The following is a 15,472-nucleotide window of genomic DNA, read 5'->3' as shown; positions in this document are numbered from 1 at the left end:
TCCTGCCTCATGGTGGCATCCCTCTTGTTCACCTTCCTCATTTTATTGATCCCAGGCTCGCCAAGTGGGACAGGAAATTACATCACGATGTCATGTTGTCATCTCCAAAGTGTTAGGTTTCCCCCTTCCTCCCCAACTCTGAAACTGCAGAAAACTCTAAGTAGTGGTAAGTAGCCCTGGAAATTTAAGAGTATGTAAATTGGACAGTATGTAAAGATTTCACTACCAATGACAGAAAGCCCAAAATGACAGTGGCTCAAACAGTAAAGGAGCTGGTTGGTGGCTCAAAGAGAGCCTTCCCAAAGTTGCAGAGACTCAGGATCTTTCCCTCTCACCGCTCCCCCATTCTCAGCACCATGTTTCTATAGCTTGTCCAGGATAGCTGCTTGATGTCTACACATCACATCCATAGCCCAGCCAACAAGCATGATGTGTGTCTACACATGTTTGCAGTGTCAAGGACACTGCCTCTCCTTCCATCAATGCCTGGGGTCTGTTTCTCCATCCTTGAATCCAGGTTGACCACTACAATTTGGCAGAATTAATGTTGTATGAATTCTAGAACCTAGGCCTTAAGGGATCTTGACGCTTCCTCTCTCTCCTTCTTAAAATCCTGAGAACACCACGTGGTGATGAAGCCCATCTAGCCTATGGGAGAATGAGACACCTCATGGAGAAGAATCGAGGAGGCCCAGCTGTCAGAGATGACAATGAGGCCATATGAGATCTTGTGACCTATTTAGGAAGTCAGACGAGACAAGCTAAGAAACCTCCTAACCCACAGAATGACAAAAATAACAAATTGCAGTGGTTTAGCCACTAATTTTTAGAGTGTATCGGTGCACAGCAATAGATAAACTTAAATAACAGCAAGCAGGAGGCAAAGAAGAGACAAAAAGCACGTGCACTGCTATTGTTGATGGAACTGTACATAAGCTTCCAGGCAACATGGCTGGTTTTTGTGTTTGGGACCACAAACAAGATGCAAGCTACAAGGGGTGTTAAGGAATGTGGTCTCTATCCGGGCAGCCTGGTGCCCAGCTCGCAACAGCAGCAGCAATGACCATGGAAGATCTGATATCAGGGTGAAGAACCAGCACTCTGAGAGGGAGGGAAGATTGGAAAATGGCAAATGCATAGCATTTTCCATGAATATCACAGATTTTTTAAAGTTAGAAAGGTAACTTTAATATTCTTTTTCCTTTTAAACCAGAATTCTCCTCAGCTCAGAATAAGAGAAGGTAAATGAGAACAGCTTCCAAACATATGCTACGTCTCTGAGACATAAAAGGAGCGAGCACAAAGTTCTCCGCTCCATGGAAGGGAGGGTGGGAGGAAGGCACAGCTTAGTGATAAAGATTAAAGTCACTGACAGCGCTCCTGGGTGGCTCAGTCAGTTAAGCATTCGACTTCCACTCAGGTCAGGATTTCATGGTTTGTGAGTTCAAGTCCCACATTGGGTTCTCTGCTGTCAGTGTGGAACCTGCTTCAGCTCCTCTGTCTTCCTCTCTCTCTGACCCTCCCCTGCTCTCTTTGTCTTTCTGTCTCTCTCAAAAATAAATATTTTAAATAATAAATAAAAATTCTTTCTCCCTCTCTGACCCTCCCCTGCTCTCTTTGTCTGTCTGTCTCTCCCTCTCTCTCTCTTAAAAATAAATAAATATTTTAAGTAATAAATAAAGTCACTGATGATGGGATCAACCATTCTTGCTTTGATGGAAAGCAAGCTGCCATTTATGCTGCACATAGGGAAACATTTCTTGTACTCTGGTTGTTAGGTCCTGGAATGGGTCAACATGTGATATTATTGCAATATTTCTCTTGCTTTTTAAGATGTGGGCAAATTCTCAGCTGCCTTTGAGACTTTGAATTCCATTTCACCAGATGCACAAGAGAGTGATTGAAAAATTCTAGAGGTCTCTTCGAGCCCTTCACTCCTGTGATACAGAAAAGTCCATTTGCTGCATGTTTATGCAGGTCTACCATATGCCCAGCACAATCCTGGGCCTTCTGGGGGGAAATAGAAAGAGGATATGCGTCTGCACTCAGAATGCATATGATCTACTTAGAAAAGCAACTTCTGTGGCTTTTCAGCACATAAGTCCAAGGAAAGTGCCCAGAGTTGTCTGAGATGTCCTCAGTTCTCCTGCATATCACCAAGTCATAAGGATAATGAAGTTCTCTTCTTTGATAAGAACTGTCTGCCCTCAGCACAGTCTCTCTTTACTCCGATAACCTGGAAGATCCCCTAATTTACCAGGCACCCCCTAACTTTGAGGCACATGAAGACTTTCCATGGGTACCACTTGCATAGTCTTGAGAATCACCTTCCAGATTCTCATTTTCCACATGTGTTCTTTCCTCAAGTGTTTGGGCTAAGAAGGTGCTAAAGTTCCCTATAGCCTTTCTTCACTTTGTGAAAGAAAGACATGCCCCTGAGCTCTGACACATCTTACCATGATTCATCATCCTGTGATGGGAAAACTCCAAGGCAGCCAACAAAAGGGAAGCCTCCCATGATGAATAATGAAGGTTCTGTCCGCTCACAGGGCTTTCGGGATTTCCCTGGTTTTGACACTTGTTCATTTGCTTGTTAAGGGAAAGCCCATTATTCAAACTGGGTGTTTGGCCCATGTTTGGATGTCTGAATTCAGTTAGATGGTACAGTGGGGAAATGGGAATAAAAACAGCTTTTTATCAGCAGTCACCTCTTCTGCTTTCTCACCTCTGTCAAAGAAGGAAAGAGAGAAAGAGAAGGGGGAGAAAGAGAGAAAGAAAAATCACTGTTGTTGAGGTTGGTCCTATGAACAAAAATCAAGAAGAACATCTGTAAGAATTATTTAATGCTAAAAAAATACTTTTTTCTCTCCACAATTTCAAATGCAAGAAATTCTTTGCAGCCAGTCTTAAGACTCATCCCTAGGAGGTGTCATTAGCTGAGAAGAAAGGTGCATTCAAATAGCTAAAGCCATGTAACTATTGGAGAGTTATAATTTTCGTCATATGCTGGTCATTTTAACTGCAATTGGAATATTTAAAACAATTTCTAAAATGTTCAAGGTACATTAGCTAAAGCCCTAGGATGAAAGTTTCATGGGATTTCTTTCAGATTTGATGTGTTGTTTAATAAGATAGTCTAAAACATCTTCTTACCAACTTTATAATTAAGATCTTATTCCAAAAGAGGAACTAGAATACTTTCTGATTTATACTATGAGGCCAGCATTACCCTATTACCCAAACCAGAAAAAGACACTACAAGAAAACTACAGACCAATATTTCTCATAAACATGGATGCAAAAATCTTCAACAAAATATTAGCAAATCGAATCCAACAATGTATAAAAAGAATTATACACTCAACCAAGTGGGATTCCTCTAAGGCATGAAAGGCTGGTTAATATTCAAAAAATAATTAATGTCGTCAACAGACTAAAAAAGAAAAATCACACAATCTTATCAATAGGTACAGAAAAACCATTTGACAAAATCCAACACTCATCCATGATTAAAAAAAAAACCCTCAGTAAACTGGGAATAGAGAGGAACCTCCTCAACTTGATAAAGAATTCTACAAAATTCCTACAACTTAACATCATACTTAATGGTGAGAAATTCAAAGCTTTCCCACGAATATCAGGAACAAGAAAAGGATGTCCCTTCTCACCACTCCTTTTCAACACCACACTAGAAGTCTTAGATGATGCAACAAGGCAGGAAAAGGAAATAAAAGGTATCCAGATTGGGAAGGAAAAACTAAAACGGTCTTTGTTCACAGATGACATGATTATCTATGCAGAAAATCTGAAACAATTGAAAATAAACAAAAATTTCCTAGAACCAATAAGCAATTACAGCAAGGTTGCAGGATTTAAGGTTAATGTATAAAAGTCAATCACTTTCCTATACACCAGCCCTGAACAAGTGAAATTTGAAATAAAAAACACAATTCCATTTACTTTGGCACCCCCCGCAATGAAATACTTAGAATAAATCTAACAAAATATTGTCCCTGCAATGTGACTTTGAAGCTCTTCACATCAAAGTTGAGTCTATTTCCCCCGCCCCGATGTATGGGCTGGTCTTGTGACTTACTTTGGCCAATGGAAAGTGGCAGAAGTGCAATGAGTCAGCCTGGAAGCTGTGCATGAGAGGTTTTGTTTGGCCACACCCACTCTTGGGATCCTGCCCAACAACCCCAGGAAGAAGCCTAGGATAGCCCATTGGAGAGTGAGAAATCATGTGCAGCAGAAATAAGTCATTCCAGCCATCCAAATGGCTGGCTATGGACATTTGAGCCAGCCCAGCCCCATCAGCTGAGCCCTTCTAGACTAAAGAGCCACTCAGCCAGCTCACAGACTCCTGAGCTTCCTGTTTTAGGGCTGTGATTATTGCTACACACCATTCTTGAGGTGAGAGAAAGCAAATATATCTTATTCTACTATTTATTCTGGTGTTCATTTAATTCTGAAGAAAAAAAAAAGACTCACCATTAGCAACTTGTCACAGGAAACAAAACAAATATCACATTGCAATTTACACACATAGATTTGATAATTATGAAACCAATAAAAGACTTTCAAACATAAAAACCTACTACATTAGGATAAATATCTACAGAGAAATGGAATAGAGATAGGAATCCACAGAGAAAAAGGGGAAGACAAAAAAATGTCTGAATGTTAACAATAACAACTCTTGGTGTAATTTAAAATATGGCAAGTATCAAATCATCACAACATTTAAATTCCATTTGGCTCATATTTTAAAGACATGCAATATTTTTATTTTAAAATGTCAACATTTTACATTATGCCAAAAATTACATCCTTGGCAATTATTTGAATTTATGATTAAAAAATTATCATAAGATGTTGACTTATACAAGTTAAGGAGGGTTTTTTCAAAAATCCTTTAGGAGGTATGCAAGCTAAAATTCTTGAAAACTGCTATTCTAGAAAACCCACTATACAGTTCCTGTTTAACAGGTGAAATATATCTACTGTACAGCTCATGTAGCTTTCTGTGTGGATGTGTAAGTATAATCATATGCACTATATTCTTATGCATGTATGCGTATAGATTTATGTTGATGTGTAATTTTATTCAGAGCTATATATTTCTATTTAAATGCATAATTTCTCTGTTGTTGGCCAACCATACCTTTTTGTTTTCTTGAAGAGAGATGGAAAGACTCCTGGTGCAGGAAACTGAAGGAAAGGGAGAGCATAGGACCCCAGGTGGTAAGCAGAACAATGTCAGGGAAACAGGAGGGGGTTATTCCTTCAGAGGATGCTGGGATACACATGAGCAAGAGATCTCAGAGAGTCAGTCCACAATATCAGGCAACCAAAGGTAATTTGTATATGGTTGTGAGCAAGATTGACAAAGTCCCATATTTTTAATGAACTTCTATCCCAGTAGGTGTCCAGAAATCAAAAACAGAGACACACAAATAGTTCTGGAAGCCCCGCCAGAGAGACTCTAGATTAAAGTTAGGGAGAGGGGTGTCTGGGTGGCTCAGTTGTTTAAGCATCAGACTTTGGCTCAGTTCATGGTATCGTGGTTCATGAGTTCGAGCTGCATCAGGCTCTCTGCTGTCAGCACAGAACCTGTTTCAGGTCCTCTGTCTCCCTCTCTCTGTCCTTCCCCTGCTTGTGTTCTCTCTCTCTCTCTCTCTCTCTCTCTCTCTCTCTCTCTCAAAAATAAATAAACATTAAAAAATAATAAAGTTAGGGAGAACTTTGTTCCCTTGTAGTGCTGTCCCATGCCTCTGAACCTCTACACATGCTAATCTTTCTTTGGAGAATGTTCTTCCCATTTATTTTTTTTAATTAATTAATGTATTTTTTAGAGAGAAAGAGAGAGCACAAGCGGGGGAGGAACAGAGAGAGAGGGGGAGACAGAATCTGAGCAAGCTCCAGGCTCTGAGCTGTCAGTACAGAGACCAACACAGGGCTTGAACCCATGAATCGAGAGATCATGACCTGAATCAAAGTAGGATGCTTAACTGACTGAGCCACCCAGGCACCCCTCCCTTTTCTTATTACACTGCATTTTATATATTGAAGTAGATAATGTATTTATATAGTTCAAAAATCAAAATGATAAAGAACAAGTAAGAAGTCTTGCTCACACCCTGACCTGGTCCTCTCCTTTCCCGCTACCTGCCCCCCTCCCTACTAGGGTATGATCCCTTTTATTAGTTCCTTGTTTGTCTTTCCAATCTTTCTGCAAATACAAGAAAGAGAGAGATATATACTCTAACTCCACCACACTTTTCTTAAACAGAATGTAGCCAACTATCTATGCTCACTGCTCCTTGCCTTTTTTTCACTTAATAGTATATTCTGGAAAGTGTGTTCCAGCAGTGCACAGACAGCAACCCCTTTCTTTTTCCAGCTGCATAGTATTCCACTCTGAGGATGTCCATAGATTATCCAGGACTCTGTAGATGGACATGCGGGTTCCAGAAATCCCCTACTATATATAAGCAACACTTCCATGAATAACCATGTATGTACATCCTTCCACACATGTGCAGGTGCCTCTGGGGGATAAATTCCCAGAAGTGCCACCCCACCTTTTCTTCCTGGCAAATTCTTACTCACCTTCTGACACCCACGGTCCAGAAAACCAGACATAAGAAGAGGCACGTCCAGAGAGCTACAGAAAGTATGTCTGCTTTCTCTGTTAGCTGGGATCATCTTAAGGGTGTGTACCCCTCTTTGTTCACCTATACATCCCATGAATGAATGAATGAATGAATGAATAAATAAATAAATAAACAAACAAACAAATAAATAAATAAATAAATAAAGTTCCAACTTGGGTTTCTTAAGAAACTCTGGAAGACAACCCTTAAGAGAGAAGTAAACTCTTTCTCTAGGTACCAATTATTGCTTACCACTATGAAATCTGTATTTCGTATACAATTTAAAAATTAGTAACCCAAACAGGGAAGAAATTCAGAACACACAGCAAATCCTAATGACCCACCCTTCTAGATACAATTCATTCCTTAACCTCATGTCTTAAAGCAGACTGTCTTAAGATTAAATCTTGATTGTGTATGCACATTTTGAATGTTCTTCTACTGTTTCTTCTTGTGACATTAATGAAAGTTATCAAATGAACCAATGAATAAGAGAAAACAGTACAACTCTACAGTTGTCTCAGTATGGAGAGGCAAATTATAAACAAACAAGTGGACTATGTCTGTATAATAGCTAAGGGGTGCCTGGGTGGCTCAGTTGGTTAAGCATCTGACTCTTGGTTTCAGTTCAGGTAGGTTATGATCTCACGGTTTATGGGATCCAGCTCTGCATCAGCCTCTGTGCTGAGCCTGCTCAGGATTCTCTGTTTCCTCTCTCTTCTCCCCCCCCGCCTTGCTCTCTCTCAAAACAAATAAATTTTTAAAAATAATAATAGCTAATATGTATCAAATATTTGCTATGGGTCAATCACTGTTCTATGTTTTTAAATGTATTCTCTAATTTAATATTCTCTAAAAACAAACAAAAACTGCATAATTGTTATATCATTCCCATTTTATAAGTTTGGAAACTGAGGCACAGAGAGGTGAAGAAACTTGTCCAATGGCACACAACTAGAAAGTAGTGGAGCTAGAATTTGGAGCAAAGCAATCCAACTGGGAAGCCCATGTCCTTCATTTCAATAGTGTTCCTTTGTGTGTGTGTGTGTGTGTGTGTGTGTGTGTGTGTGTACTTTCCATGGTAGATTAGTTATCAGTGGGTTCATAAGTTTCAGAAAACCCAAAATAACTGTGGTTTGTTACAAACACATTGTTTGTACTTTACTATGTTCTTTATTATGTTCTCACATAATGAAGAAGAAAGGTGAACAGACTAGAGTTGTAATAACAGCCCCAATCATCAGGAACTCAGGCTCCTTATCAACATAGACTTTCTACCTTATGGCCCAAAATGACTACTGCACTCCAGCCACCACATCCACATTCCAGCCTGCAGCAAAAAAGAAGGGGAAAGAAGAGTATACCCCCTCTCTTGACTACTACTTCCCAGAAGTTGAACTTGAAATTTCCATTTTTAGTTCACTGGCCACAGTTTTAGCCCCTGGCCCCACCTAGTTCCAAGGAAGGTTGTGGAAAGTAGACCTTGTTCCATGCAGAAGGCATGTTAAAAATACTGGGTTTTAGTACTAAAGAAAAAGTACAAAGTGGATATAAGGAATAACTAGCAGATTCTGCCACACACAGTAATAGAAAAGCAAAAAAAGCATGGAATCCCAGTGTGAAAAGGGGTTTTTAAATTATCTAGTAAAAGTGCTTCTCTGATGCTTAAGTATTTCTGCCCACGGTTGTTCCTTCCCAGCCCCCGCCTCACCCCCACAGAAAGAGGCCTTGAGGCAACCCATCTGATGTTTAGACAGTGTTTCCATCAGTTGAACTCACATAACTGGCCCTATTTCAACCCCTTAAGGCCATTCAGAAAAACTCTCAAAACTAAGCCCTCTTGCCCCGATATTTCAGACATTTTGAAGAGAGCTATCAGGACCTCACCCCCAGACTCCTCTTCACCAGACACCGACTGTTCTCTCAGTATACTTCTGTCACCCTCCAGCGTGTTCACAGCACTCTTTAGGTGTCTAATCCAGGCCTGGACGTGAAGTCCTGGGCGCGGCCTTACCCAGTCAGAGAAGGATTACAACTCTAGATAATTGGCATCTGTGAATACACTTCTAGAATGGCTTCTAACGTTGCTTTAGGATTTTTGAAGATGGCTTTACACTTTTAACTCAGGTAGTGTTTATCACTTACCAAAGCTACATATCCCCAATTCAATTTTTGCAGTTGATTTTTTTGGCTTTGACATAGAACCTAATATGGTTCTCTACTTACCTTCTCCTACAGATAGGGCCTCTTGGCTGGAATCTTGAATTTACAAAGATAGTCTGGGGTTTTTTTTTAATGTCTTTTTAGTGTTTATTTATTTGAAAGAGAAAGAAAAAGCACGAGCAGGGGAGGGGCAGAGAGGGAGACACAGAATCTGAAGCAGGCTCCAGGCTCCGAGCTGTCAGTACAAAGTCTGATGTGGGACTCGAACTCACAAACTGCAAGATCATGACCCGAGCTGAAGTTGGGTGCCTAATCGACTGAGCCACCCAGGTGCCCCCTACAAAGATCGTTTTAAATCCTGAGTCTGTCCCATCAACAAATCATCTATCCCTCCCACCTCCATCTCTAACTTTGGTAATAACTCTCTGTAGCTTCATCTCTGTCACTGAGCAGAACATTGCACAGGGCAGGGCCAAGGTCAATGCTATATGATACACCCCTGAAATCTTCCCTCAGGGTGACATGGATCCATTAAACAGTCCTTTCTGTGGCAACAAGGAAAACTGGTTTGGATGTGTGTTGCTGCCATAGTGACGTCCAAGCAGACAGCTAACATTGGCTGTTGGCAGCATCTGCAACCAGAGCTTCCCTTTAACAGTGAGAAGACTTCACAAGCCCTTAGGAGTCAGGACCCAGCTGTGGAGAGATAGCATTTATTCATGTATTCATTCGTTCATTGCCCACCTGTAAAACACCTGTTGTGGTCTTCTATGAGCCAGAGTGCTGTCTGAGAATAAAGGTCCGCAAGCATGATACCTGCCCTCAAGGACCTTATCTGCCTAATGGAAAGTAAGAACACAGCTAGGATGACTCTATTATAACTCAACTCAGCCTGTGCCACTCCTCCACACAGTGAGAGCTACATGGGGTCTCATGCCTCTCAGAATAAAGGTCAAGGTCTGCACAGCCCTACAAGGCCTTCCAACCCTCCTTCCCATTGTCTCCCCTCCAGCCACACCAGTCTGGTCTTGAAACACACCGGAAGATGGATGTTCTCTTGCCTTCCATCTTTGTATTTAAGTTTCCTTTGTCTCTAATGCTCTTCCCTAAATACCTATATGGCTCCCTCCCTCCCTTCCTTCAAGCCTTTACCCCAAACCACCTTCACAATGAGGTCATCTCTGGTCACCCCATCTAGAATGTCAACACTTTCAGGGTATTTCATTTCCTCCTGCCTGATTTATTTTTTTCTACCTTAGGGTATTCTCCTCTTTAATATTCTCCATCTTACTTCTTAATATTGGTTCATTTCTATTTCCTCCACCAGCCTATAAGCTCTGAGAACATCAGGGAGTTTGGGATTTTTTTTTTAATCCAGACCCTTAGTTGAATGACTGATCTATATGGAGAATGCATGCATGCATGTGTGCGTGAATGAATAAACAATGTCACTCTAACAAGATATATCTTATAAAGGAAGAGTTCTGGAGCACCATGAAAGCGCATAGAAGAGGTTCCTAACCCAGTCTGTAGAAGTCAAGAGGCTTTCCTGAGAAAGGTGGAATGAGAGCAGGTCAGGCTAGAGCAGAGAGAAAGGTCAGTCCAGGAAGAGGAAACAACTCAACCTTGGGAAAGAGGCCCAGGTGCCTTGGGAACGTAGTGCACTTGGAAGCCACATGTGGTTGAACATGGAGCCAGGTGGAAGAACCCAGCAAACCAGGAGAAGGTATTAAGAATCCTTCCAGAAAGCTTGAGGAGCCAGTGAAGCAAATGGCAAAGCACCATCAGCAGATTGTTATTTTAGGAACACCAGAGTGCAAAATGGATTGGAAGGGAGCCAGACAGGGGAGAGGGACAGCAGTTGGAAAGATGGTTCAATAACCCCATTAAAAGAGGATAAGGATGAATTAGGGCAGGGGTTGGCAAACGTTTTCTGTAAAAGGGCCAGATAGTAAATATGGGGCACATGTTCACCTCTGCAATTGCAACAAAAAAGCAAGCAGGGGAGGTATGCAAATGAAGGAGGGTGGCTATTTTCCCATAAGACTTTATTTACAAAACAGTGGATGGGCAGACCTAGGCTGCAGGCTGCATGTTGCTGACTCTTGAACTGGGGGTAATGGAAAGAAGTGGATGTGCAGCAAGAATGATGGAGAGGTAGAGCCAGTAGAAGTGGGAGTTAATTGGCTGTGGGTGGGGAATGGGGGGAGGGGAAGCTCCAGAGGCTGGGGGGGGAAGGGGCATGGGGGAGGGAAGGGGATTGCCCTACCCGGAGCTGTCCCACTCCAGCACACGCATAGGTGCAGGCTGACCCTGGGTCCACCTAGGAGAAGCTCTGAATCCCCTATTTCCAATCTGGAGGACCCCAAGAACTCAGCAAAGAGCTGCACAATGGCCCAGGGAAGAACCACCAAAATCAGAATGACGAAGAGAAAACGTCTCCCCACCACCCTTCTCCCTAATTGGCTCTGGGGTCTGCCTTGAATTTAGGGATCCCTCCCACTGGTGTCTTACAGCAATGGCAATGACTCTGACCTCTCCTTCCTCAGAAAGGGTTCCCTTCCCCTCTCCTCCCCTTCCCCCCCCCCACCCCGTACCCTCCAGTGCTAGATCCCATCAGTGATGCCCTGTGTTCTCCCTTCCACCTGAATCCCGGCCTTATGTGCCTGGGAGAAGGCCACTCAGGGAGCCTCACTGAGGCTCAGAAAATGTCTGCATGCATGTGTGTGGCAGGGGACAGCTGCTGGAGACAGGGGTTCCCTGGAGGCGACAGCAGGGTCAGAGGGAGAAACAGGGTGTGGATCTTGGGTCTTCAAGGAGATAAAGAGATGCTAAGTTCACTACCAAACGCACAGAAGACAGCTGAGGTAAAATAACAATAACAATTAATAATAATAATACAATAAACCAGATGCCAGGTGACCAAGCAATGCGCTCCAGGTCTGACTTAGGCCACCAGCGGCAGGCTGCCTTAGTCCATGAGGCAGGCAGGCACGTCCTTGAGCGGCAGACAGGGGGCAGGGAGAAGGGTTGCTCCTTGTGAGCACATTCTCCAGAAGTGGCTCCTTTTCAACAGTTTTAAAGGTCATATGCTGACATGACAGTTGCTAAAGCCTATGATGAAAACACTCGCAGGAAGCATTGTGCAAGTGAGCTCTGGAGACCCACAGGCTCCATAGACAGAGGACAGCCTTTCATGGGGGCCTTCTCCCTGCCATGCCATGCACGGCCACCACCCCCACTTCCCCAAGACCTCCCCAGCCCCACTGCCCTGAGGTCAGAGCCCTGCCAGAAGACAGACACCTCTGGGTGCATTTCAAGGGGCACTGAACAGGCAGCAGAGGTGGGGACCTGGGCCCAGCACCAACCACCACCAGCTGGGAGACGTCTCTGAGCAGGTACCATGACAGCTACGCAGCGGGCCCATGACCCATGTCCCACAATCAGCCTTGGGGACTGTGTGAGTGAGCCCAGCCTCAGATGACCTTTCATGGCTGGCAGAGTGCGGGGAAAGCACTTAGAGCCTCTGCAACAAACAGTATGTCTGCCTGAGGTTAGAATGTAAATGTGCACTACAGATTCCACAACATAGAGACAGAAGGAGTAAAACCAGACTCTCTGCCTGTCTCGGAACCATTTTGTGCTGTTCAAAAAGGAACTTGGATTGGGACCCAAGGGGCCATCTGCCCAAGCCCCGCCCTCAGGGCAGCAGGTTGAAAGCTACTGCCAGGCCCACCCCACCCTAGCCTCTGCTCACTCCCCCGCCCTCCTCCTCTTCCTCCTCCTCCTCCTCCCCTTCTCCTCCCCCTCCACCGCCCATCCTCCTCCTCCTCCTGCACACTCAGGCTGCACAGCAGCAGGCCCAGGGCTCCTCTACCTGCACACAAACTCCAGGCCTGACAGCCAGAGGCCTCCTGTATCATCCAGCCTGTGCTACAGGCCGGATCTGTGGGGCTCCTGAAAGGCTGGGAGCAGATACAGGCAGGCAGGGCTTCTTCCCGACATCTGAGGAAAGGTTGGAACCTACACCTTACTGCTACACACACACACACACACACACACACGCAAACATACAGACACACACACAATACAAGCACACATACATGTATACATACACATATATACATACACATACAGACACACACAATACACACACATACACACATACATGCATGCACAGACACACAATACATACACATATACATGCATATACACATACACACATACATATACACATACATACACACATGCATGCACAGACTTACACAATACATGCATGCATGCATACACACATATACACATACACATATACATATATACACGTAGACACACAAACAGACACACATTCATACACACACACATGCACACGCACACATACATAAATACATACACACATGAACTCTTCTAGCTCTGATCTTGTGCCCACCTCTGACTGGTTTGGGGTGATCGATCAAGGCCCTGCATGCATTTCCACAGAGAAGCCTCTGCAGACCCCTGTGTCACAAAGCTCCAGGGGCATCATGCACCTTTTAGAACATGGCATCTTAGAGGCAGCAGTGCCCTAGCACGGGGCTCTGTTCTCCTTGCTCAAACTCTGCCCGCTTCCTGTTGGTTTTCAGTAACTCACAAGAGCTCAGTAACAAGAAGAGAATACCACCAAATGATGACCCCAGACCATGGCCACCACCTTCCCCTCCTCCACCCGGGAAAATGTGTTTACCATGCATGAGGGGAAGCTTCTGGAATGGGCAGTGTTCCTAGTGCTGAGCATAGCTGTGGGCCTCTGAGAAGCTGTAGCAACACCAGGTGGATATCAGGACTTGAACTGATGCCACACAAGGGCTGGGACAGTGTCAGGGTCACCAGGCCCAGCTAGAACTCCAGGTCAAACTCACAGCAAACCAGCTCCCCTGACACGCGGCCAGGTGACGCTGAGACCCTGCATATGCAGGCTGGCAAGACCATCTTGCAGAGCTCCTTCTGTAGGTGCCCTCTCGCTAAGTGAGAGAAAAGCAAGCTGAATGGCCAGAACCAGGCCTCTGTCTGAAAGTGGCAGGGTCAAGGTGCCAGACGTGGGCTTGTGCCAGACCTGGGCTTCTGCCAGAGCAGACATTTTACAGCCACTTCCTTATAGTCAGATGCAGTTTGAACCAGACGTACCAGGATACCTCCCAGGCTGAAAAGCCCAAACTCAACCCCACACTGGGTCCTAATCAAACCTCACCCACAACGCAAGACTGCTTTTCTTTGAATTAGCTTTGTGACCACGTGCACATCATTTAACCTGTCTGTGCCTCCTTTTCCAGAACAGTAAAGCAGGATGATGAAAGCCCTCACCTGAATGTTTTGACGTAAGCACATGGGACAGTGGCTGTCCCACAGGAAGGAAGGATCAGGGTATGAAGACTCTCTGTTTTTTTTTATTCAGACTCAAGTTAATTAACATATTGTGTAGTATTGGTTTCAGGAGTAGAATTCAGTGATTCATCTCTTACATACAACACCCAGTGCTCATCCCAACAAGTGCCCTCCTTAATCCCCATCACCCACCTAGCTCGTCCCCCCACCCACCCCTCCATCATCCAGGGTATGAGGACTCTCTTGGCCATAAAAGACAAAAGACCTCACAGACCCAGATCTAGCACCTTCCTTCCTGTCCTTTGAAGAGAACACACCTTCACATAAAGAGTGAGAGAAAGAAACTCAAAACTGTTTCCTCTTTCCATTTAGAACCACTGAAGCCCCATTAGAATCTCAAATCTAGAATTTAGCTTATCCATAATTTCTCTAAGCCCAGTGCTCCTGTTAAGGCCGGGTGAATGGGAAGACAGATCATCCACTGTCCCCATTCCACCCTATAACTGCAGAGTGACCCCCCCTACACTTTCTTTTTTTCTTTTAATTTTTTTAATGTTTATTTATTTTTGAGAGAGAGATAAAGACAAAGCGCGAGGAGGGGAGGGGCAGAGAGAGGGAGACACAGAATCCGAAGCAGTTTCCAGGCTCTGAGCTGTCAGCACAGAGCCAACGAACCATGAGATCATGACCTGAGCCAAAGTCCAACGCTTAACCGACTGAGCCACCCAGGCAGCCCACCCCCTACACTTTCTCACGCACTCACACACTCACACATGTTCTCACACACACATGCACATTCACACTCCCACACGCATGCCCACACCCACACGCACACACTTTCTCCTAGTTATTCACAATTGCACACGTTCCTCACACGCTTACGCATATTCACACTCACCTAAGTTCACACACATTCGTGCTCGCACATGTTCACGCTCACACAAGCACTCACTGGCATGTACTCACACCCTCACACTCACACACCCTGATTGAAGGGCGATGCTGCTGAACTGATGAGACACAGTAGTAACATCTACCCCTTGATTCCACATAATAAGTCAATCATTAATCTATGGCAAAACTAAAGCACAGGTGTGGTCGAAAGCTCAAATGCCACCAGAGAGCAAGCCACAGCCCGCCTGGGGCCCCCTCTGGCCTCACTCCCAGGGCAGTCACAACCCTAAAAGTTTCCAATCTGCCCATCGTGCACCCATTGATACTGACTGAGCCGTCAAATCATGGCCATATTGTGTGAGACCCAGTAGCCTTCGAGGATGCCCTTGTCCTCAGAGCAT

Source organism: Panthera tigris, chromosome B2, assembly GCF_018350195.1.
Source record: "Panthera tigris isolate Pti1 chromosome B2, P.tigris_Pti1_mat1.1, whole genome shotgun sequence".
NCBI lineage: Eukaryota > Metazoa > Chordata > Mammalia > Carnivora > Felidae > Panthera > Panthera tigris.
Note: the sequence above shows the minus strand (reverse complement) of the source record.